This window comes from Phyllobates terribilis, unplaced genomic scaffold, assembly GCF_046119375.1.
Source record: "Phyllobates terribilis strain yellow unplaced genomic scaffold, ASM4611937v1 Scaffold_3__8_contigs__length_932513732, whole genome shotgun sequence".
NCBI lineage: Eukaryota > Metazoa > Chordata > Amphibia > Anura > Dendrobatidae > Phyllobates > Phyllobates terribilis.
In genome coordinates this window covers 873,111,548-873,138,629 of record NW_027362763.1, presented here as the reverse complement: position 1 = coordinate 873,138,629, position 27,082 = coordinate 873,111,548, and the positions used below count along the sequence as shown (strand labels likewise).

The 27,082-nt window shown below is 41.7% G+C and overlaps 1 protein-coding gene across 3 annotated transcripts in view; it reads left to right on the top strand.

Moving 5' to 3' along the window:
• LTBP1 (latent transforming growth factor beta binding protein 1) overlaps positions 1-27,082 on the top strand; it is a 439,153-nt gene that overhangs the window by 12,739 nt on the left and 399,332 nt on the right. Inside the window, exon 1 of one of the 3 annotated variants that reach the window (XM_073672634.1) lies at positions 22,319-22,340. The exons of the other annotated variants lie outside the window; for them this stretch is intronic. The gene's annotated coding sequence lies outside the window, so the exon portion shown is untranslated. Of the gene's footprint in view, positions 1-22,318; positions 22,341-27,082 lie in introns of those variants that run through there. 3 annotated transcript variants of the gene reach the window in all.

Below are 27,082 nucleotides of genomic sequence, written 5' to 3'. Positions count from 1 at the left end.
GGCACGTAACCATGATTCCAGTAAAAAGAGCCATGGAAAGAAGACTCCTTGAGGGCACAGGAGGAGAATGGATGCAAGAACTTGCTAGGCATCAGAAAAACTGTTCCCAAGAGATACTGCATTAGTGTCACCAGTGATACTGCCAATTCATCAGGGCTGTTGTTTGGAGGAGGTTGAAGTGTGGAGAGTGTGATGTCCAAAAAATGTAGACCAGAAGTGTGACAAGTGTTGGTGCTGAGCTGTTGAGAAAGAAATTAATGCCCAGGGAAGCACGTGAAATTTAAGTCAAAGAAGTAAAAATTCTTGTCTTGGGTGGGAAGTTGGTGGAGCTGGCTTCTGGTGGTGCCCTGTACCTGCCTAGGCACTGATAGATAATGCTGAATGTCAGTGCAAGAGTGCTGTATTTTGGGAGCCTTTTCATTACTACTATGAAGCAAGTACATGTGTGGGTCAGTCCAGCCATGCCACACTGGCAGTATATTCTATATTTTGATATCCACCTTTTCAAGAGCATTTTAATTTAGATACATACATGATTACTGTGACCTCGGGCCAATCAAGTCCATATTCTTATCCTTTGTGTGTTCACTGGTCAGATAACTACTGATGTAGTAAATGAACAGTTGGTGTTTTAGGCCAACCATAGATAGGTAGTGAAAAGTAACAGAAAGAAAAGCGGTAATTGCAGTTGACCCTTCCTTTTCCTTCATCTTTACTTATAAAATACACTGGGCAGATAGATCACAGCTGTGTCTAGAATCTATTCTGTTAATTCATGGTGATGCCAGTGACATTTATTAAAGGATTTTTTTTTTGTTTTCCTCAAAAATCTCTAAAATATAAGTACAGTGATATGTTTTAAAGAACCTGTTCTATCTTTACATACAGTACCAAAATCTTCCCCTCATTTTGTCCCTTCTGATGTCTGTGCCCCCCATAGACTATTTACATCCTTATAGGGCACCAATGTGGAGTCTTAGTAGTTTGTGTTGAGCTAAGACTACATTTCCCTGCTTTGCTAGCTAGCTCTGTCCGGTCCACCACCCATGTATTGATGACTACTGATTAGAACAATTCTTTATATACTGTATACTGTTTTTGCCATATCTTTATTTCCCACTGGCTATTAGGGTTGGAAATGCCAGCTGTCGAGGAGCACAGTTGACTGGTGCCTGACCCCTTCCCGACCCGTGTCACAGCCTCTGTGGCATGGAAACCGGTGTGTTCCCGACCCATGTCACAGCGTCTGTGACATGGAGGGATCGTGCCCCTGCAGCGCCTGCGAGCGGGGTCGCTCAGGTGTCACAGTTGCTACTGCAACTGGACAACCTGTAGTTAACCCCACGGGGGGCGGATTAACCCCCCCGTGCCTAGGACCCCTCCGATTGGCAGTTTCACTTTCACTTTAGTGAAACTGGCAATCGGAATGAATTAAATATTTCACCAATGGAAATTGGTGAAATATTTATGATCTGGGCATGGCTTGATGCATATAGCATCAGCCATTGACTGGGGGGAGTGTCAGCTCTGTCACGACCCCCCCCCACCAGATCTGATTGGCTCTAGTGTCCATGCGACGCCAGCCCTCCAATCAGATGTGGAGGGTGTCGTTTTTACAATGGCTGACCAAGATCCACAGCTTTCTCCCCTCCGTGAAACTGTGGAGCTTGGTCACCCACTGATCTGCTGCTGCCGCCACTGATCCGATGCCGATCCACTGCTGGTAATATTACCCCCCCCTTGTCCGATTCCAGCTCCCACTCCCCCCCCGACCCCCTCTCCAACCCCCTCCACCCTCCACCCCAGTCCAATTTCATACCTGCAAGCCGACCTCTGCTCCCTCCGCTCCCTCTCCCACGTCTTCATCCACCGGCTGGTGCTCTCCTTCTGCCAGCCGGTGTATGTTGATCACAGGCAGCAGCAGGCTCACTGTGAATCCCCTGCGCCTGTGATCACCCACCATCCCTCCCAGTGATCATCCCCCCTCCCAGTGATCACCCCCCCGTCCCAGTGATCACCCCCTCGTCCCAGTGATCACCCCCCCTGTCGTCCCAGTGATCACCCCCCCTGTCGTCCCAGTGACCATCTCCCCCGTCGTCCCAGTGATCACCCCCCGTCCCAGTGATCACCCCCCCCGTCCCAGTGATCACCACCCCCCCCCCCCCCCCGGAAACCCAGTGATCACCACCCTGCTGCTGCCGGCTCCTGCTCCCCTTTCTGCCCCAGTGATCACCCCCCCTGATGCTGCCGGCCTCCTACCCCCCCTTGCTGCTGCCGGCTCCTGCCCCCCTTTCTGCCCCAGGGTTCACCCCCTTGCTGCTGCTACTGCCGGCTCCTGCCCCTCTTTCTGCCCCAGTGATCACCCCTCTTGCTGCTGCTGCTGGCTCCTCCATCTTCTCAGCCCCCTCCTACGCCTGACCGCCCCTCATGCGCCCCGTGTGCCTGAGCGTGCCCCGTGTGCCTGAGCGCGCCCCCTCCTGCGCCCCCTACGCCTGACCGCCCCCTACGCCTGACCGCCCCTACACCTGACAGTCCCCTACGCCTGAGTCCCCTACGCCTGACAGTCCCCTACGCCTGACAGTCCCCTACGCCTGACCGTCCCCTACGCCTGACCACCCCCACACGTGACTGCAGACGGTTACACCAAGCACTCACACACACACACACACGTACACTCACACTATAATAAAGTTTCGATTTTTTTTTTTTTTTACACACGCACACAACTCATAAAATGTCCCGCCCGTCCCGCTCATCCCAGTCTAGGGTGTACTCAGCTGAGGAGGCTATGTCAGGTTAGTGTGTGTGTTGTAGTGTGTGTGTGTGTGGTGTATACACTACACTATACCACACCGCACACCAGCCTGACATACACTACACAATTTGTGAAGCACCTGGGGGTGCTCACTATGCATCTAGATAAGTTCCCTGGGGGGTCTAGTTTCCAAAATGGGGTCACTTATGGGGGAGCTCCAATGTTTAGGCACACAGGGGCTCTTCAAACACGACATGGTGTCCGCTAACAAATTGAATGGAAAATCGGCTCAAATTGTTAGCGGACACCATGTTGCGTTTGGAGAGCCCCTGTGTGCCTAAACATTGGAGCTCCCCCACAAGTGACCCCATTTTGGAAACTAGACCCCCCAGGGAACTTATCTAGATGGGTGGTGAGCATTTTGAACCCCCAGGTACTTCGCAAATTAATCTGTAAAAATGAAAAAAGAAAATTTTTGTGGAAAAAAAATACTTTTTCATTTTTATGAATCAATTTGTGAAGCACCTGGGGGTTCCAAGTGCTCATTATGCATCTAGATAGGTTCCTTGGGGGGTCTAGTTTCCAAAATGGGGTCACTTGTGGGGGAGCTCCAATGTTTAGGCACACAGGGGCTCTCCAAACACGACATGGTGTCCGCTAACAAATTGAATGGAAAATCGGCTCAAATTGTTAGCGGACACCATGTTGCGTTTGGAGAGCCCCTGTGTGCCTAAACATTGGAGCTCCGCCACAAGTGACCCCATATTGGAAACTAGACCCCCCAGGGAACTTATCTAGATGCATAGTCAGCACTTTAAACCCCCAGGTGCTTCACAAATTGATCTGTGAAAACGAAAAAGTACTTTTTTTTTCACAAAAATTTTCTTTTAGCCTAAATTTTTTAATTTTCACATGGGTAACAGAATAAAATGCATCCTAAAATTTGTTGGGCAATTTCTCCTGAGTACACTGATACCTCATATGTGGTCATAAACCACTGTTTGGGGGCACGGCAGGGCTCAGAAGGGAAGGAGTGCAATTTGACTTTTGGAGCTAATTTTCCATTCAAAAAGTGAAATGGCTCTCCTTCCCTTCTGAGCCCTGCCGTGCGCCCAAACAGTGGTTTATGACCACATATGAGGTATAGGTGTACTTAGGAGAAATTGCCCAACAAATTTTAGGATGCATTTTTTCCTGTTACCCATGTGAAAATTAAAAAATTTAGGCTAAAAGAAAATTTTTGTTAGAAAAATTAAAATGTTCAGTTTTTTCTTCCATGTTGCTTTAGTTCCTGTGATGCACCTGAAGGGTTAATGATCTTCTTGAATGTAGTTTTGAGTAGCTTGAGGGGTGCAGTTTTTGGAATGGTGTCACTTTTGGGTGTTTTCTGTCATGTACACCCCTCAAAGGGACTTCAAATGTGATGTGGTCACTAAAAAAAATGGTTTTGTAAATTTTACTGGAAAAAGGATAAATTGCTGATGAACTTTGAACCCTTCAAACTTCCTGCTCCCAAAATTTTTTTTTTCAAAAAAACATGTGGGAAATATTATTTATTAACTATTTTGTGTCACATCACTCTCTGGTTTAGCAGAATAAAAATTCAAAATTTGAAAATTGCAAAATTTTCAAAATTTTTGCCAATTTTTTATTTTTTTCACAAATAAACGCAAATATTATCGACCTAAATTTAATACTAACATGAAGCCCAATATGTCACGAAAAAACAATCTCAGAATCGCTAGGATCCGTTGAAGTGTTCCAGAGTTTTTACTTCGTAAAGGGACACTGGTCAGAATTGACAAAAATGCCAAGGTCTTTAGGGTCAAAATAATCTGGGTCCTGAAGGGGTGAATGAACCATCCAGTGAGTAGACGTTTCACTTGGGCAAGCCCTATTATGTGCATGCTGTATGTGGGATGCAAGTAATCTCTGTTCATGCATAGATCAAATAGTTTTTCGCTATTGATAACGCCTGGTTTGTGTCTGCACATTGCTAAATGCGGAATGACATATCCCAAAACTTTAGTGTGCAGTTGCTAGTGTTAAGGCACAGACAAGGTTGATGACTTCTTCGTCCATGCATACACGTTAGCAGGTGCACATTGACTACAGAACTGGTGCAATCTGCTCTATACTCCATATAACCAGCGGTAGATATATTGTAATCACAACGGAACCACGACAGAGGAGTGGGGGCACCTTGGCTGATGTAAATGATTTAGAAAGTTATCAGGACTTAAGGGGAGGTATTTATTAAAGATAAAAAGATTAATTTTAAAAATCCATTTTAAAATGTCTTCTTTGGATAGACAGGTCTAAAATGGGCACAATGTCTTAGAAGTCCCATAAAGATCTTAAGTTAGATTCTACAGTCATATGAAAAAGTTTGGGCACCCCTATTAATCTTAAGCTTAATGTTTTAGAAAAATTGGTGTTTTTGCAACAGCTATTTCAGTTTGATATATGTAATAACTGTTGGACACAGTAATGTTTCTGCCTTGAAATGAGGTTTATTGTGCTAACAGAAAATGTGCAATCTGCATTCAACAAAATTTGACGGGTGCATAAGTATGGGCACCCTTATCATTTTCTTGTTTTAAATACTCCTGCCTACTTTTTACTGACTTACTAAAGCACTTTTTTTGGTTTTGTAACCTCATTGAGCTTTGAACTTTATAGCCAGGTGTATGCAATCATGAGAAAAGCTACTTAAAGTGGCCACTTGCAAGTTGTTCTCCTGTTTGAATCTCCTCTGAAGAGTGGCATCATGGGCTCCTCAAAACAACTGTCAAATGATCTGAAAACAAAGATTATTCAACATAGTTGTTCAGGGGAAGGATACAAAAAGCTGTCTCAGAGATTTAACCTGTCAGTTTCCACTGTGAGGAACATAGTAAGGAAATGGAAGAACATAGGGACAGTTCTTGTTAAGGCCAGAAGTGTCAGGACAAGAAAAACATCAGAAAGGCAGAGAAGAAGAATGGTGAGATCAGTCAAGGACAATCCTCAGACCACCTCCAGAGAGCTGCAGCATCAACTTGCTGTAGATGGTGTCACTGTGCATCGGTCAACTATACAACGCACTTTGCACAAGGAGAAGCTGTATGGGAGAGTGATGCGAAAGAAGCCATTTCTGCAAGTACGCACAAACAGAGTCGGCTGAGGTATGCAAAAGCACATTTGAAGAAGCCTATTTCTTTTTGGAAGAAGGTCCTGTGGACTGATGAAACCAAGATTGAGTTGTTTGGTCATACAAAAAGGCGTTATGCATGGTGGCAAAAAAACACAGCATTCCAAGAAAAACACTTGCTACCCACAGTAAAATTTGGTGGAGGTTCCATCATGCTTTGGGGCTGTGTGGTCAATGCCGGCACTGGGAATCTTGTTAAAGTTGAGGGACGCATGGATTCCACTCAGTATCAGCAGATTCTTGGCAATAGTGTTCAAGAATCAGTGATAAAGTTGAAGTTACGCAGTGGATGGATCTTTCAGCAAGACAATGATCCAAAACACCGCTCCAAATCTACTCAGGCATTCATGCAGAGGAACAATTACAATGTTCTGGAATGGCCATCCCAGTCCCCAGACCTGAATATCATTGAACATCTGTGGGATCATTTGAAGAGGCTGTCCATGCTCGGCGACCATCAAACTTAACTGAACTGGAATTGTTTTGTAAAGAGGAATGGTCAAAAATACCTTCATCCAGGATCCAGGAACTCATTAAAAGCTACAGGAAGCGACTAGAGGCTGTTATTTTTGCAAAAGGAGGATCTACTAAATATTAATGTCACTTTTCTGGTGAGGTGCCCATACTTATGCACCTGTCAAATTTTGTTTGAATGCAGATTGCACATTTTCTGTTAGTACAATAAACCTCATTTCAAGGCAGAAACATTACTGTATCCAACAGTTATTACATATATCAAACTGAAATAGCTGTTGCAAAAACACCAATTTTTATAAAACATTAAGCTTAAGATTAATAGGGGTGCCCAAACTTTTTCATATGACTGTATCTTCATACATATATACGTTGACTAAGAAGCCACATATTATTTTCATCTTTCAGTAATACATTGGTTGATAATTAGTGTGTCTGGTTCTCATCACCATAAAACGATCTGGTTATCTGTTGGAATCCAGGATCAAAGTAAGGATGTATTGGGAAGCATGACCTTACACGGGGTATTAGGAGTCACTGAGGAATGCTTACCTAATGCTGGAACAATCTATGGTATCAACTAGCTGGAAATGGTGTGGTGTGGCACATGCTGCCGACCCCCTGTAGCCGTGAGCAGTGATTTATGAATAATGTAGACTTTGCCAACAAGCTGCAGGTGTTAACCATGACCAGCAACAAGAATGTATATATACTAGTAATCCTGGGCAATTATACTTCTTTCCATGGCAGATATATTAGAAACAGCTGCGAAGTAATAGAAGTGTGATAGCAGGGGTGACGCATAGGAACGACTGCACTAGAACACATAAAAGGGAACCAAAAATTCTGCATAGTGTTCTTATGTTCCTCTGCTGCGTATTGTAAAGCCTTTCTGCTACTTGCATTGGATGATATAGAATTGTTGGCAATTGGTGGCTGGTAAATATCTCTAATATACTAATTGGTGTCAAATGTAGGACAACTGAAATATATTCATATAGATAGGACATATCCAGCACTCATCCCAAGGTTCAATAAAAAATTGCCATTTATTAGATTCATAAAAACTCAACGGTATAGAAATGTAAAAACATACAATTGTGGAGACTGTTACACATTTCAAACCCCAGTCCATGGGTTCTTAATCACGACTGTTGTGATTCCCTAACAGCATAGAAGATGCGTAGCACTCCGTAGGGAGTTCCACTCCAGAGTAATAGCTGTAAAGAACCCAGCACCCCAAAACTGATGCAAGCAGTGAACTATTTTATTATATTTGAAATTGCGATCCACTGTATAACATTCTGTCTATCAATGAACCTTCATCAGATACAGATTGTGGCGAAACATTATACAGTGGATTGCATTTTCAAATATAATAAACTAGTTCACTGCTTGCATCAATTTTCGGAGTGCTGGGTTCTTTATAGCTGTTATGGGTTCTTAATCATGACTATTACGATTTAAGAACCCATGGGCTAGGGTTTGAAACACATAACAATTTACACTCGTGTATTTTTTTTTTTCATGTTCGTGTTCGGGGTTCCGGCTTGTTCGCGCCAAAAAATTGGCTCCACCCACGAACATCCCTGATTTGCCACGCTATTATGCAGATGTTATCCGCGTGACAGTGGGGCAAATCAGGAACGTTTGCAGGTGGAGCCGATTTTTTTGCGCGAACAAGCCGGAACCCCGAACACGAACCCGAATTTGAAATGCCGAACAAATTCGCTCAGCACTAGTCTGGAGGAACATCACATCTGTGTCATGCCACAAAGATGACATTGTAACAAGCCAGCTACTCAAAAGAAAAGCCATGGACGCTGCCAGGTAACAGGTGGTATTCCCTCTCCCGTCCAGTGGCCTCAGACCACTTTGATGGCCAATGGAATCGGACATGTAAATCGATTTGCACCAAATATACTGAGGACTTCTTCCGATGTTAGTTGTAGGATGGAAATAAAAGATAAAATATTACAAAATATAACGACCAGCTGCTCTAGTTCCTAGGTACAAAACATATACCCAAAGAGCAGCACGTAAAAGGGTGCTAAATTTGACATTTATGGCCATTTTTTTGCAGAGATTGTTATAATCTTGGCAAATCCAAAATATTTTGTTTGCAGTAATTGTGATAACCGCTGCTAAAAAAAGCGGTAAAGCCTGAAAAATCTCATAAATGTATTGGTGACACATTTACAGGTAAACGATTCATACATTCATAGTGTAAGCTTTCTGGTTCTGATTATGTGGTATGATAGGCAGTCATGTAATTGAAATCCATTTCCCTGGAACTCCATATTGATCTCTCCGAATAGAAGCATTCTGTGATAATATGAAGCAGTTGGGGAGGGAGGTCGGAATTCAGGGCAAGCACTGGGTCAGGGGCTCTTGTAATATTTTAACAAATCAATTATCCAAAAATTCCTCTGTATTGATTGTCTCTTTCCCTGCTATTGTGATAGGTAGTTTTAATGAATTATATATTACATTTAGCCTTTCTATACATATAGCTGCATGCTGATCCAAGACCTTAAAGCAGGACCGACTTTCCACTGATGCGCATCCACCGAACCTAATGTATATTTATATGGATGATAAATATTTAAGATCTTTAAGATCATCCAGGGAGATAACTTCAATTTTACCAATTTGGAGCACATTTAGTACCAATTTACATCTTATAAGTATTGTTTATGAGTATATGTACAGCTCCTTTAAAGAAGCCCTCTCATGAACATAATTTCCCCAAAACTGGTATATGTGGATGTACTGTAGCGTCAGTGTGTTAATAAACTCACCTAACCCCGCTTTTTCCAGGGTTCAGCGCCGTTCTGCTCCTCTTCTCTTGCTCACTCCATGCTCTATGCGTGAGTCGGAAGTCCCTTTTACAATGAAAGCCTATGGAGCCGTGTTCTGCCGCTCCATAGGCTTACATTATAAAAGCCACAGTATCGGAAGAGCAGTGATGTCACTCAGAAGAAGACCGGGTTGGCATAGGGTACTGGAGTAGTCTGCGGTAAATGAATATATTAACACATTAACATGCTCATATACATATACACAGGTTTAGCAGGAAAAAAGTATGAGGGCTTGTTTTTTGCTGAGTGTTTTATTTCTAAAGGGAATCTGTCAGCAGGTTTTTGCTACCTCATCTGCGAGCAGCATAATGTAGGAAAAGAGACCCTGAATCTAACAATGTATTACTTAGTTTACTGGGTGCAGCAGTTGTAATACAATCAGAGTTCTTGGATGTAGCATATAGTAGAGCTCAGAAAGCTAACACCGCCCACACCACAGGTCTCAGTGTGGGTGCAGCAGTTGTGACACAGAGTTTTTAGATGTAGCAGAGCTCAGAAAGCTGACCCTCACCCACACAACTGTGTCACAGCTCTCTATGTACATTGTCTATTGACAGTGAGCTGCTTATCAGAGGAAGGGGCGTGGTCAGACAACTGCTAAAGAGAGCATCAATCCTGGCAGTGATAATCTACTGGTGATAAAACCTTCATTGTAAGTAAATAACAGCACTGCAGCCAAAAATGTGACACATTGTTGTAATCTGTCTTTCAGCCCCTATCTCCTACTGTCTTCAGATACATAGCAAAAACCTGCTGAGAGGTTCTCTTTAAAAACATATTATATAGGCAGAGACCAGAAATTCTGCCATTCTTCTTTAGGTCAGGTTTTTACACTTTTCACCGAACGCTATAAATGACATGTTTACTTTATTTTGTGGTTTAATATAAATATGGCAATAATTAATCTCCGCTTGCCATAGAAACCCATTAGCAGCTTGCAGTCATGTTGCTGGGACATTGATTAGGTGATATGAGGAGCTCTTCCCTCTGCTTTTCTGTGTCAGCTGTATCCCACAGAATATGGGAAGTACTTGCCAACAGCGTATTTCGGCAATGGGTTTAGTGAAGTTTAGGACCACGCAGAAACATTCATGCATACATCCATGAACAATATACATACAGCAGGTGAAATAAGTATTGAACACATCACCAATTTTCCAAGAAAATATATTTCTAAAGGTGCTATTAACATGAAATTCTCACCAGATGTCGGTAACAACCCATCTAATCCACACAGGCAAAGGAATCCAACCATAGATGTCCATAAGTTAAGTTACTGTATGTGTAATAATGAGAAATTACACAGGGAAAAGTATGGAACACATGGAGAAAGAGAGGTGCAAAAAGCCATGGAATGATATGAGACAACTGAAATCTATCAGTAATTAGAAAGCAATCCTGACAGGGAAAAATAATATCAGCTGGTTCAACTGATGACCTCTAAAAAGGTGTCCCATTACCCATGTGCCTCACAAGAAATCTCATTATGGGTGAAACCAGTGAGCTGTCTCAAGACATTTGCAACCTTATTGTTGCAAAACAAACTGATAGCATTGGTTATAGAAGAATTTCTAAACTACTGAAGGTTCCAGTGATCACTGTTGGGCCCATAATCCAGAAGTGGAAAGAACATTTCACCATAAACCTGCCACAACCAGGTGCTCCCCACAAGATTTCAGAGAGGAGTGAAAAAAATTATCAGAAGAGTTGTTTAATAGCCAAGGACCACCTGTGGAGAGCTACAGAAAGACCTGGAATCAGCAGGTATAGTTGTTTCAAAGAAAACTATAAGTAATGCAGTCAACCTCCATGGCCTGTATGCACGCTCACTACGCAAGACTCCATTGCTGAACAAAAAGCATGTTCAAGCTTGTTTAAAGATTGCCAAACAACATTTAGACAAACCTGTGAAATACTGGGAGAATATAGTCAGTCTGGTCAGTAAAGACCAAAATTGAACTCTTTGGATGAAAATAATAAACACTATGTTTGGAGGTCAAAAGCCACTGCATATCACCTCTAAAGCACCACCATACCAACAGTGAAGTTTGAAGGTGGAAACATCATGGTATGGGGTTGTTTTTCAGCTTATGGCGCTGGCAAACTTCATATAATTGAAAGAAGGATGAATGGACAAATGTACCGAGACATTCTTGATAAAAATCTGCTGCAATCTACCAGGATGATGGAGATGAAACAAGGGTGGAAGTTTCTGCAAGATAATGATCCCAAACACACAGCCAAAGAAATTCTCAATTTCAGAGAAAGAAAATAAAGCTGATAGAAATGTATTTACTTAGTGAATTGGTGACATATTCAATACTTATTTCACCTATTGTATATTTACACCATGAGTGATGTGAATAATGACATATACACTAACCCACATTGCAATATCAGGCATAGGACATGGATATCATTGGTGTTGTTTCTAGAAAAGAAAACAGACCCTTTTTCTTGGACAACTCCAACAATTTTTTGGTGAAGTTCTCCTAACTCAAGTAAAATGACTAGGCGAATTGTACCATATTTTTCGGACTATGAGACACAGTGGACCATAAGACACACCTAGGTTTTAGAGGAGGAAAATAGGAAAAAAATATTTAAGCAAAAAATGTGATCATGATGCACTTTTAAGGGGGAGGGGGTCTGCTGCTGACACTGATATTGGGGTAATGTCCCCCAATTCTGTGAATATCCTCCATCCTGGTATGTATGGCCCCTCCTTCCTGGTATACGTGGCCCCCATCCCATCATGGTATACGTGGCTCACATCCTGATACTGGAATGCATGGCATCCCTTGATCCCCCATCCTGGTATTCATGGCACCCCTTTGATCTACCATCTTGGTATGCATGGCACCCCCTGATCCCCATCCTAGTTTTCATGGCACCCCTTGATCACCTATCCTGGTATGCATGGCACCCCTTGATCCCCCATCCTGGTATGCATGGCACCCCTTGATCACCCATCCTGGTATGCATGGCACCCCTTGATCCCCTATTCTGGTATGTATGGTACCCCTTGAGTCCCCATCCAGGTATGCATGGCACCCCTTGAGCCCCCATCCTGGTATGCATGGCACCTCTTGATCACCAATCCTGGTATGCATGGCACCCCTTGATCCCCTATTCTGGTATGTATGGTACCCCTTAAGCCCCCATCCTGGTATGCACGGCACCCCTTGATCCCCTATTCTGGTATGTATGGTACCCCTTGAGCCCCCATCCTGGTATGCATGGCACCCCTTGAGCCCCCATCCTGGTATGCATGGCACCCCTTGATCACCCATCCTGGTATGCTTGGCACCCCTTGAGCCCCCATCCTGGTATGCTTGGCACCCCTTGAGCCCCCATCCTGGTATGCTTGGCACCCCTTGAGCCCCCATTCTGGTATGCATGGCACCCCTTGAGCCCCCATCCTGCTGCCCAAAAAAAAAAAATAAACAATCATACTCACCTCCTCTCTCCTCCAGCGCTGTCCCGCTCTGCTGCTGACACTCTCACTGTGTGAGCCGCGCATGGCAGGGCGCACATGGTGTCCCTGCCTTGCGCCCTCACACAGTGTGAGAGCGCTCACACTGTACCGCAGCGCGGCTCCTGCTGCTGCTCTGCAGTCAGTGTGCCTGCTTTTAAAGACCATGGATATTCACTACAACCCATGGGAGTGGGTTGTAGGGAATATTCATGAGCTTTAATAGTGGGCATACAGACCGCAGAGTGCAGCAGGAGCCGCGCTGCGGTACAGTGTGCAGCAGGAGCCGCGCTGCGGTACAGTGTGCGGGCTATTAAGGAACATGAATATTCCCTGCTCCCCACTCCCATGGGGTGGGGAGCAGGGAATATTCATTTTCTTTAGTAGCGGGCACAGCGCAGGCTGCAGCAGTCGGCTGCTTCCTCCTGTGCCCCGCTGATCCCCTGCTGCTGCTCCCCCAGACCTCCTACCACACAGAGCCACAGTATACACAGGGAGATAGTATTCGGACTATAAGACGCATCCCCCACTTTCCTCCAAAATTTTGGAGGAAAAAAGTGCGTCTTATAATCCGAAAAATATGGTAATTCTTCCGCAGACCATTAGGGATTCATATATTGAGAAAATATAACCATTGTCACCTAATTGGATGTGACTAATATCTGACTTTAACAATAGATAAGTTATTTATTTTTTCAGAATGTGGATGAACTAAAGCACAATTTGTGCAGATGTCCACTTGTTGTCTTGTCACGTCGACCATTATCCTGCAATGATGCAGGCTGTTAGAACCGTCTGAAACAGAACAGATCAAAATGTTAAATCTTATTTTTAGGCTTCAGATTGTTTCTTCACTTTGGCATGTGGATTAATAACGTCAGACTAATAATAAAAGCAATGATATAGAGTTACCTGACTCCCTTATTTTTCTTTTCGGTGCAGCTGCAATTTATCTCTCTGTCTATTGGAATGCACCTATAATAGCACATAGCATATCTTCAAATAGTTAATGAACCTGGTGGGAATGTGTTTACACATAACACAGGGATTGGCACAGTTTTGACAAGCTATCCAGTGAATATAGATATTAGCACGTTCCAAATCTGTATGTGCTGAAAAGTGTCCAGAGGGAATTGCTTAAAAATGTCCTGTATAGGTTCATGTTGCAAGTCTAGTTTGTCACATACAGAAATAAAATAGTCTAAGAATAATACTGTCCGCCGCACCCACGTTGTCCTGTTTGCATTACAGGCTTATGAGTAATTATAAACTACAGTAAAAAAAATTGCTTGATTAGCATGGTGATGTAATAAGCATTCCTAAAGACATATGTTTTTAGGGTAAAACCAGATTGTTTGAGGTAGTGCATTCTGGGCAATTGGTGCAGCATGAGAAAAGTCTTGGTGACTGGACTGGGAGGTTCAGAATATGGAAGATGTTAATCTTAGATCATTAGCAGGAAGGGAGGAAATATAAGCTGGAGAAGTGTGGAGAGCTTTTGTGGGTGAGTATGATAACTTTATGATGAATTCTGTAACAGATGGGCAACCAGTGCAATGACTGGCACAGGGTGCAGACATCTGTATAGTGGCTGCACAAAAAATAAGCTGATTTACGCTGGTGGAGTTGCTAGGCTGCGGATGACTACTGTATAATGTAATTCTACTTTAGAATGTAATATAAATCTGAAATAATCTAATATAACTTTTTTTTCACTTTTTTTCCCCAAATGCTGTGTGCTGCAGAAATTCTGAAACAAAAGTTGAGCCTATGGTTCACAAGAAAAGGCAGTAGGTTTAAGGCTCTGTATTTAGGAAAAAAAGGAGTGCTAACTCTTGGAAGAAGTTTAGACCGGTGGGAAAGCATTTATATAAAAAATGTAGAGCGTTTGATATTTTTTCTTTTAAATTATTTTTTAATTCGTTTAATTTTCATTAAATATTTAAAACAGAATAAGAAACATTGACCTGCTTTAACATTAATAAGAAACAGACATGACTTTTTTTTACCTCCAGCACCTCTCAGTGGTTAGCACTGTTGCTTTGCAGCACTGGGTCTTGGGTTCAAATCCCACCAAGGACAACATCTGCAAGGAGATTGTATGTTCTCCCCTTGTTTGCGTGGATTTCCTCCGGGTTCTCCGGTTTCCTCCCACACTCCAAAGACATACTGATAGGGAATCTAGATTGTGAGCCCCAATGGGGACAGTGGTGATGTCTGTGAAGTCCTGTGGAATATGGTGGTGGTCTATAAGCAAAGCATAATAAAAAATAATAAGCTGTTATCTCATTAAAATAATAGCTTAATGAAAAGTTACATTTAAGAAAGCTTAATATAATAAGAGCTAGTTTGAAATTTAGCCCAAATATTTCAATCTTTGCTCAAGAGAAATGCAAAAAATTGCCCAAGTAAGACATAATGGGTCAGAATTTAGCTTTAGTTAAGTTGTTAGGGGTATTGGGATGGGAGAGATATGCAGAGAATCTCTGCAGTAAAGCTGAAACAGGAGTGGGGCTTGAATTTTCTTCAAGCGCATACCATACAAGCGCTTACCATACAAGCGCTTACCATACAAGCGCTTACCATACAAGCGCTTACCATACAAGCGCTTACAATAGTTTGTTGTTTGGCTTTCTCACCCAGTTTATTGCCCAATATATAAGAACAGCCTCATAGTACGTCTCTAGTTAGGCATTCCTATACCTAGGGAGAGGATTATGTAGTTAATGCAGTGTTTTCTTTTTTTATTGTGCCAAAGGTAATCAGAGGTGAGACTGCAAAAATAATTAAATAATAAAAGGGGTGAGGAGGCTTGGGGGCTTGCACTAGATTTAACACCTTTGTGAAAATTATTGGATCATCACCAATGCATGTTTCTTCTCAAGAATAATTACAAGTTCCATGTAGCTCAAGGTGCGACATTTTTACCTGTGCCTTAATATTATTACACGAAAGAGACAATTTTTTTCCTAAAATTAAAGCAAAGCAATAAAAGTGAAATGATATCTTAAGTCATTGCCGTGTATACTTGAATTGTCAAAAAAATGTCTATGGCCTCTTCTATTCTAAAGGCCATACATTTGATGAGTGCAGGTGTCAGGAGGGTTCACATTTCATTATGTGCCTGTTCAGCTTTCTGGTTGACCTACGTCTGACTTTTGTTCTGGACTTTATCGAGACGCTGTCACATTCAAATGAGTGGATACCTCAGGGGCGTGTCCATATATGGATCTGTAGATATATATTGACATGTCCTTGAGGTATCCACTCATATAAACTTAGATAAATCCACTCAGAAATATGTATTTCATATATGTATATATTTATATTTGCGTGTGTGTGTATATATATATATATATATATATATATATATATATATACATATATATATATATATATATATATATATATATATACACTAGCAGCCCGAGTTCCGAAACAAATAAGTTTTGTAAGCTAGAAAAGTGTGCTCTACATAATAAAAACTAACTCAAATGACCCATGTCTATTCACTTTCAGCCTTTTTACATGATAAACAACAAAGTTGTCATAATTAATAAATTAGTAAATGGCATTACGGAAAACAAAAATAAAATTTAGAAGATTACAGAGACGATCGCCAATTCAAAAAGTGAATTGCCCAGGGCAGATCGCGTGGAAATCTCTCTGTATGCCTTATCACCTTCATCTGATCCTGTTAACATTTCTGCCTTAAGAACATTTCTATTCAGTGATGTTACAACTAATCGTGTACCATTGCAGAGTCCTGGTTTTGTATTAAAATTTCTCAACAACTTAATAATGCTGCCCACCTTAAATCTAAGGCAATGACTTGGCATGCCTGATGGGGTTAAGCTATTTAAAAATTCAATAGGAAAAGGTTCTCTTTCATCGTCGTCATCTACAACAACAGAGTCATTGCTCCAACGTCAGGTGATGTTTTTCTCCGACTCACCTCAACAGTAAGCTCTTTATGTAGTAAGATATATATATATATATTCAGTGGCATGTAAAAGTTTGGGCACCTCTGGTCAAAATTATTGTTATTGTGAACAGTTAAGCAAGTTGAAGATGAAATTATCCCTAAAAGGCCTAAAGTTAAATATATAACATTTCCTTTGTATTTTAGGCACAAAAAAAATATTGTAATTTTTTAAATTTTGAACTGCTTCTAGGATTGCTAAAGAGGCAAGTCTGAATCCCCGCTTGACTGCAAAAGACCTTCAGAAAGATGCAGCAGACGCTGGAGTTGAGGTACATTGTTCTACTGTTCGGAGACACCTGCACAAATATGGCCTTCATGGAAGAGTCATCAGAAGAAAACCTCTCTTGCGCCCTCACCATAAAATTCAGCGTCAAAAGCATGCAAAAGAACATCTAAACAAGCCTGGTGCATTTTGGAGACAAGTCCTGTGGACCAATGAGGTTAATATAGAACTTTTTTGGCAACAATGATCAAAGGTATGTGTGGAGAAAGAAGGGCACAGAATTTCATTACATGCAAGACGACCCAGGAATCTCACAGAACTGGAAGAATTTTTCAAGGAAGAATGGATGAAAATCCCTCAAACAAGAAGGGAAAGACTCTTGTCTGGCTGCAAAAAGCATTTACAAGCTGTGATAGAATCATAGAATCATAGAATCATAGAATGGTAGAGTTGGAAGGGACCTCCTGGGTCATCTGGTCCAACCCCCTGCTCAAAGCAGGATTCACTAAATCATCTCAGACAGATGTCTGTCCAGCCTCTGTTTGAAGACGTCCATTGAAGGGGAACTCACCACCTCTCGTGGCAGCCTGTTCCACTCATTGATCACCCTAACTGTCAAAAAGTTTTTTCTAATATCTAATCTGTGTCTCCTCCCATTTAGTTTCATCCCATTGCTTCTAGTCTTTCCTTGTGCAAATGAGAATAAAGATGATCCTTCTACAATGATACTTGCAAAAGGGGCTGCTACTAAGTACTAACCAAACTTTTGCATCGGCCTATTTTTCTTTTTGTAATTTTTAAAATGTAAGAGATGAAAATACATATATATTTTTTGCCTGAAATGCAAAGAAAATGTGTCATCTTTAACTTTAGCCCTTTTAGAGATCATTACATCTTCAACCTGCTCAAGTGTTCAGAAGAACGGTAATTTTGACCAGGATTGGTCGAAATTTTACATGCCGCTGTGTGTATATATATATATATATATATATATATATATATATATATATATACATATTTTTTATGTTTCTTTGGCTATTCAGATGGAAATCCTTCCGCACTCCCCAACTGAACAGAACATGGGCACAACATGACGTGAATTCACCCTTTTACTAAATTTCTACTGCAAAGGACACCGCAGAGTAAATGAGATGCCACCTGCAGCTTTTTTTTTCACAAAGGGGTTGTCCAGTCAAGGTTACATTTTTCTTTAATCCTGTTGTTGAATGTTATTTCTCTACCTTGTGTGCTTATTGTTAGTCACTGACCCTACCACCCGCAGAGAGTAAAATGTTTGCAGAGGTCAATTTAGTGTCAAAGTTGTCCTAGAGTAATTAGCAATGAATGACAGGTCTCCTGCTCTTAGATTATTCAGAGCCAGGCACAGATTATTTCTAGTACACTGGATATTCCCATGGCCGTTCACTTTCACTCTATTATTTTAGTTAGGATCATTCTGCAACTTTTGCCCTGGCAGCACACACAACTAGTCTGATTTTTCACGTCTTCAGTCATTTATTTTCAAGCACACTTGATGAACAACTTGCAGTTTATTGCAAGTTCCATTACAATTCTTCAGAAAAAAATAAGATACTTCACATTGACAAAGTGACCGAATTTCATGCAGTCACACGTTGCTGTTTTGTTGTACATTCTCTTCTGCATGAAACTGCATGAAAGCTTTGAGCCAGTTCTACCGGGGCAGAAGTCTTCCCAAGAGCCGCAAGTGACGTGACTGTCCTTGAACACACTATGACCCCACACAGTTCCTTGAAGATGTGATATTTCAGCATGTGTCATTTCAAGCTTTCTTTGTCTGTATACATAGATTACATCCTAGAAGTGTAAATCCTCTGATGTCTTAATGTGACCATCATTATCAGTGATCACTTTCTTCTCATTGTTTTATATTTTATTTTGTATATTTATTTTGTTTATCGCTTGTTGCAAATGAACGGACTAAATATATCGCTGAAGTATATCATGACAAGGATCACTGTTGAGGGATTTATTGTGATCCCACAAACAATATTTTTCTTGCTGTGTCTGTATAATAAGGCCATGTTCATATGTGCTGTATTTAGTCAGGATTTTAAAGATGTTTCCGCACCTAAATCCTGACCGAATCTGCTGACAACAATGTAAGTGGGGAATTAGATGTCCTATTGACATGCTCTGTAGAGAAAATGTGCGGAGAAGTAAACTCAAAAGCATGATTGCTATACCACAGATCCTTCATGGACAAGCTGCGGAGTATCTTAATTGACAACCCTTTAAATGTTGTAGTCCCCCATGTAAAAAAGAAAAAAACTTACAGTCACCTAAACTGAGTATAGCACTCAGCTATAGACAATGAGAGGACTGGAGGTGCTCATGCTCCGACTCCACTCCAAGTTGATAGGATTTGCAGACCCTTTCTCAGGATCGCTGGGGGTCAGATCCCCTGCAATTATTAAGTAATCTCTTATTCTCTGGATCTTTTCATCTTGGGAAAGCTCCTTTATCAGTAGATGGTCAGACTGTCGGATGGCAAGTATTCTGAGTATTTAAGAAGGTTATTGTGCATTTACGTTATACATTTCTGCTTTCTGATTATTAGATACTGTGACAGGTAAATATTTCAACTGTCAAGAGCCATTAAGAAAATTGAAACATGAGTAAAATTTGATAAAGGTGGAAAAATGTAGGTCAATATACCTTTAAACCAACTAAAATTCTGATATTTTTAATTTCCATGACGCTAACCCTAAAAATTTGTAGGAAAACTTGCATGCATTTTTGGCAAAAAAAAGTAATAGGTTTTCAGTTTGACATCAGGGTTTGTAACTTTGATCTTTCGTATCATTAAGTCCTTTAAACTGATCTATGACCACATCAAAGTTGAACTTTAATATTTACATAAATCATATAAAAAAAGAATCAGTTTAATAAATTTAAGATTGAAAGATGACATAAGTCCATCGAGTTGAACTTATAAAATAAAGTGTTGATCCCGAGGACGGTGATAACCCATGAGGAAGATGCTGCTTGACCTGTGTTAAGGGAAGGATAATATGGCAATCAGACCAGTTCTCTGGATCAACGTCCCATCTCAGAAATGTTCATATGAAAGAGCTAAGCAGTACAAACCTTGCAGATAAAACAAGCTCACTGATTAAGTTGGACTCACAACAGCCTTATACATTTTGTTATTCTGTGCCATATTAGATAATAAATAAAGAAATTCATTATTGCGATGGATTCACCACATCACTGACCCCATTAGTGTTCGACAAAACACATTAACTTACAATGGGGTCTGTCAGGTTTCCATTAAGGTGTCGCAGTTTACTGGCAAAACCTACTGCATGCTGCTCTATTTGTTTCCATAAAATGACAGAACCTACTAAAGAGGCTCCAATGCAAACTTGCTCTTAACTCATTCTGCAGATAGCTATGTATTGTGATAAACATAGGCTGTAGAATGTAAACAGTTCAACATTTTTATTAAATTGATGACCTATCCGGCACCCCTGCCGATCAGCTGTCATCGGTGACGACGGCAGCCGCCGGCCATAAATACTCACTTGCGGAGCTGCTCTGTCTTCTGATAGTGGCTGCAGCAGAGTACTACACATCTGCCTCCTATTGATTTGAATAGAAGGCAGATGTGTAGTACCCGCGGCGGCCACTATCAGAAGACAGAGCAGCTCCGCAAGTGAGTACTTCCAACCGCTGACACCGATAACAGTTGATCGGCGGGGGTGTCGGGAATCGGACCCCGACCGATCAGACATTGATGACCTATCCTAATGCTAAAGTAGTGCACACTCTCTTTAAACCTCTACTACAATAATTTTTAGTCATAAATGCATGCATTTAAATAAAAAAAAAAATACTGTCCCCGCTGGTGCCCTTCTCCTGTGAATGCTGAACAGTCCTCAGAACGTTTTGGATTTATCTGACATAAATGCACCGTTTATAACAACGGAGAGCCCTGATAAGGAAGAGATTCGCATAAATAAGCTGTGCCGTTGAACATGATGTGAATAGGATTTTAGCCCCTGGATATCAAAAAAATGTTTTCTATTCACTGCAAGCAGAGATATCGAAAATGACATGGAAATGATACACAGTCTCATGGAAAGCTTTACAACATCTCAATGAACCACTGTAGGTTATGATAGGATTATTTGAATGTCACTCCAAGCCACAATGCTTCAGCCTGAAGAGGACCTTCCACCAGTTTGAGCATGTGAAACTGGCCACATCATGGAAAAGTGGCTACAGAGCTGCGTAAAACGTATTTTTTTTTTAATTTCTCCTCTCCATTGTAGAAATATTAGCTTGTAAAGGGTGGGTTATAATTTATGTTATTTCAACTGGGTGTTAGGCTGTGTGCCCACGTAGCATTTTTCAAGCGTATATGCTGCGGAATTTCCGCAGCGTAAACGCTTGAAAAACGCATGTATATCCGCACCCCATGGTCCCCAATGGGATTCCGCAAGTTCTATGCACATGCTGCGGATTTTTCCGCAGCGTTTATGCCGCGTTCAAAAATCCGCAGCATGTCATTTAATTTTGCGTTTCCGCAAGCGGAATTGCCTTAGTCCAATGCATAAAAAACGCAAGGCAATTCCGCATGTGGAAAACGCGTGATAAACGCGCGAAAAATGCGCGATAAACGCGTGCGGAATTCCGCATGCGTTTTCCCGGGAGAGGACTTGCATTTATGCAGCAGAAATTTTCTGCTTCATAAATGCAACGTGGGCACATAGCCTTAGGCTATGTGCCCACGTAGCAGATTTGATGCAGAGCGTTTTTGCCTCTCTCTGGCAGAAAAAAAACACATGCAGATTTACATGCGTTTTTTATGCCAGAGAGAAGCGTTTTTTCAGCGTTTTTACATGCGTTTTCGCATGCGTTTTTTCAAGCAGTTTTCCAAGCGATTTTGAGCATCACTTGGAAAAGTGCTTGACAAGTTGGTCACACAATATAAATCCATGCAACCGGCATGGATTTATAATGTGTGAACAACTGATGCTTTAAATGCGGCATCTATAGTAAAAAAAAGAGAATTAAAACGTTAAAAAAAAAAAAAAAACTTGTATAGTCACCTCTCCGGTCTCCTCCAGTCTGCTCCCGGCGGCGATCCTGTGATCCTCTCTCTTCGGCGTCCCGCAGTGTACTGTCAGGACCTGCGGTGACGTCATTTAGTCAGCTGATGGTCACGCGACCATCACCTGACTGCCGACGTCAGCGGTCGCGTGACCATCAGGTGACTAAATGACGTCACCGCAGGTCCTGACAGTACACCGCGGGACGCCAAGCGGAGAGGACGTGGCCGGGAGCAGACTGGAGGAGACCGGAGAGTAGAGCGGGCGCTGCCGGAGAGGTGAATATACAGGTTTTGTTTATTTTTAACTTTTTTTTTTCTTTTTTTTCACGGCGTGGTAGTCGGGATGAAGAGGAGTTGTAGTCTCCTCGTCATCCTGGGTACCACACGCACCACGATTACGCTGCAAATTCGCGGCCATTGACTTTAATTGAAACGCAGCAAATCCACAAATACCTGCGGGTTTGCTGCTTTTCAATGTTCCTCAATGGCCGCTAATTAGCAGCGTAATCGCGGTAGAAATGGTCATGCTGCGTTTTGCAACGCAATGCGAACTCGGCGCGCATATTAGCACATCATGTGCACAGCACATCCGAATTCACATTTCTTTGCATGGCAGACTGTTTTACAAGCGTTTTCGCAGCCGTAAAAACGCCGCAAAAACGCTACAAAAACGCTACGTGGGCACTTGGCCTTACCAGAGATTTTCCTCTGTGAGCTTGAACTTCCCCTGCATGAGATTGACCAATCATAAGCAGGCAGCAACACAGAGGGTGTGAAAAGAACAGCAGAGCTGAGTTATGTATGATTACAAACCCTCCCAGATCACCTCTCACAGCGGTCAGTGTGGAGGGAGGGTGAATGCTGACAGCACTGTGAAATGAGATCTAGAAGTGTTTGTAATGATAGGCAAAAATGTTCTATTAAAGGGGTTTCCAAGTTTTGGAAAACCCCTCTTCCCCAGCTGCAGTTTGTTTACTCACACTCCCAAGGTCCAGTAGAGAGTCTCTGCCACCGCTCCTGGTGTCTGTTATTGTTTGCAGCGCCGATGTCAAGTTGGCAGCGCCTCAGCCAATAATTGAGCTCTGTGGCTCTGCCTGACTTGATGGCACAAACCGTTCAGAGTTGCCAAGCTAACTGGTTGGCTGCAGCGCTGCCAACATGATAGCACTGCAGGCAATAACAGACACCAGGAGCATCGGCAAAGATTCAGTGTTGGACCTGTGGCAGGAGAGTAAAGCATAGTTTGTTTTTTAACCCCTTTACCCCCGAGGGTGGTTTGCACGTTAATGAACGGGCCAATTTTTACAATTCTGACCACAGTCACTTTATGAGGTAATTACTCTGGAACTCTTCAATGGATCCCCCTGATTCTAAGTTTGTTTTTTCGTGACATATTGTACTTCATGATAGTGGTAAAATCTCTTCGATAACTCTTGCGTTTATTTGTGAAAAAAATGGAAATTTGGCGAAAATGTTGAAAATTTTGCAATTTTCAAAATTTGAATTTTTATGCCCTTAAATCAGAGAGATATGTCACACAAAATAGTTAATAAATAGCATTTCCCACATGTCTACTTTACATCAGCACAATTTTGGAACCCCAATTTTTTTTTGATAGGGAGCTATAAGGGTTAAATGTTGACCAGCGGTTTCTAAATTTTCCAACAAAATTTACAAAACCATTTTTTAGGGACCACATCACATTTGAAGTGACTTTGAGGGGCCTTTATGACAGAAAATACCCAAAAGTGACACAATTCTAAAAACTGCACCCCTCAAGGTGCTCAAAACCACATTCAAGATGTTTATTAACCCTTCAGGTGCTTCACATGAATTTTTGGAATGTGGAAGAATGAACATTTAACTTTTTTCACAAAAATGTTAATTTAGACCCCAAATTTTTTATTTTTTGCAAGGGTAACAGGAAAAAATGGACGCTAAAATTTGTTGCGCAATTTCTCCTGAGCACGCCAATACCCCATATGTGGGGGCAAACCACTTTTTTGGGCGCACGGCAGGGCTCGGAAGGGAAGGCGCGCCATTTGACTTTTTGAATGTAAAATTTGCTTGAATAATTAGCGGATGCCATGTTGCGTTTGGAGAGACCCTGATATGCCTAAACAGCGGAAACCCCCCACAAGTAAAACCATTTTGGAAACTAGACCCCTCAGGGAACTTATCTAGATGTGTGGTGAGCACCTTGAACCCCCAGGTGCTTCACAGAAGTTTATAACATTGAGCCGTAAAAATAAAATTTTCACATTTTTGCAACAAAAAATGTTGCATTTTCATAAGGGTAACAGGAGAAATTGCACCATGCAATTTGTTGTGCAATTTCTCCTGAGTAAGCTGATACCCCATATGTTGTTTGGGCGCACGGAAGGGCTCGGAAGGGAAGGCGCGCTATTTGACTTTTTGAATCTAAAATTTGCTTGAATAATTAGCCGACGCCATGTTACTTTTGGAGAGCCCCTGATGCGCCTAAACAGTGGAAACCCCCCACAAGTGACCCCATTTTGGAAACTAGCCCCCTCAAGGATTTTATCAAGGGGTATAGGGAATATTTTGAACCCAGAGGTATGACACAGAATTTTATAACATTAGGTCATCATATTGAATAAGTTGTCATTAGTCTTGAGCGCAAGTGCTCGCTACTTGAGTTTGCATTGGGTACTCAGGTATGCACCATGTATCGCGGGTGCTCAAGTGACATGCTCGAGTCCCCGCCCGCATATTTCACGGTTATTAGACACCCAAAAAAACAATATGCTGGGATCGCTTGTGCATGGCAAGCAATCCCCGCGTGTTTTTTTTGGCTGTATAACAGCTGCAAAACATATGGGGAGGAGAATCGAGCATGTCACTCTAGCAGCCGCGATACTCAGTGCATACCCGAGCACCCGATGCAACCTCAAGTAGCGAGCACTTGCGCCATATCATCATCATTTCTTTTCTTTACTTTTGAAAAAATCCCAATCCTAACCCTAACACAACCCTAACCCTAGAGTTTATTTTTTACGCCGTTCCTCGTGCGGTATAAGTGATTAGACCACTTTATTCTTCAGGTCGGTGCGATTACAGAGATACCAGATTTATATCGGGTTTTTATGATTGACAGCTGTCACACACTAAAAGACGCTTTTTTTTGCAAAGAATAGTTTTTGCATCGCCATATTTTGAGAGCTATAATTTTTCCGTATTTCGGCCGACAGAGTCATGCAACATTTTGTTTTTTGCGGGACAAATTGACGTTTTTATTGGTACCATTTTTGGGCACGTGACATTTTTTGATCACTTTCTATTACAATTTTTGGGAGGGAGGATAAACAAAAATACTGTTCCGCATGTGGTAAAATTAATAAGGCAGCGTTATTCTTCAGGTCAGTATGATTACAGCGGTACTACATTTATATATTTTTTTATGTTTTGGCACTTTTACACAATAAAAACTACTTTCTAGAAAAAAAATTTTTTTTATTGCTTTATTCTGAGCGCTATAATTTTTTTATTTTTCGGCCAATGGAGCTGTATGGCGGCTTGTTTTTTGCGGGACAAGATGACGTTTTCAGTGGTCTTTTTTATCACGTTTTATTGCATTTTTTGTTTGGCGGTATGATGAAAAGCATGTTTTTTTGCTTTTTTTTTTTTTTTTTTTACTGTGTTCACTAAAGGGGTTAACTAGTGGGAAAGTTTTATAGGACAGCTCGTTCCGGACGCGGCGATACCATATATGGGTACTTTTATTGTTTTGTTTTTTTTCCACAATAATATTTATTTATGGATACAATATATTTTTATTTTTTTGGATTATTTTTTTTCATTTTTTTTTATATTTTTACAATTTTTTTATTTTTTTTTCACATTCTGATTATTTTTTTACTTTTACACTTTGTCCCACTATGGGACTTTCACATTTTATTTTCATATCGCCTGTATAGCATAGAGAGCAGCAGCAGCTCCCTGTGCTATACAGGCTTTCACAGGCAGAGCGAGAAGATACTTTGGTCATGCACTGCGCATGACCAAAGTATCTTACTGCTGTCTGGTGACTCGGATGTTGTCATGGCGACATTGGGTCGTCGTGGCAACATCCGGCAGCCGCGGCAGACAGCTTTGGACGCCGGCAGGAGAGGTGAGTATCGGCGATCACCTCCCCTTACCCCTGCAATGCTGCGATCGACTTCGATCGCAACATTGAGGGGGTTAATGTGCAAGGGGGGGTGCAGGACCGCTCCCTGCACATAGTACCGGGTGTCAGCTGTGACAATCAGCTGACACCCGGCGGCGATCGCCCCGCACCGCTTGATTACAGGCTCGACCGCCATATGACCTAATAGTACGTCATTGGTCCAATCGGCCCAGGTCACAATGACGTACTATTAGGTCACACATCAGAAAGGGGTTAAGCAAACTGCAGCCAACGAACAGTGGTTTCCGATACCAGAAAATTATTTTCAGGAATTCCATGTGTCAGATCTCTCGTGCTATTGTTTTGCTGCTTTTATCTCTAAATATAAGATTCCCAGCAGGGAGAGATAGCATTAGCTTTAGCTGCCCATGTAATTCTATGTTGACATATGATGGGATTGATAGCATAGAATAAAGGAAGAGAAAGCCTAGCACAACGTGAAAGTCAAGATGGCGGCTAATCAAGAGCAGGGGTACAGGTAGCTAGACGGCAGGGAAGTACAGTATACATAAAGCAGGCTGTTTTTCATCTCTCTCCTTATTATTGATAAGGGCATATACACAACAATTATTTATGAAAGCAAACGGGCTGTATCCCAGGCCACGTGTTCTCTGCCTGCTGTGCTTTCTCTGATACTATTTGGTTTTGCCTATTTCACACACAGGTGCAGAGAGAAATAATATTCTTTTAATATGGCAACTAAAGAAGTTGTATGGAGCCAGCAGATTAGGTGTACTAGACTTGTAAATGAGGGCTAGGTTTAGCTCGTAACTAAGGTAAGGTTAGATTTACAAAGTTTTAATCTCATCTTCATAGATGAATATTGGTG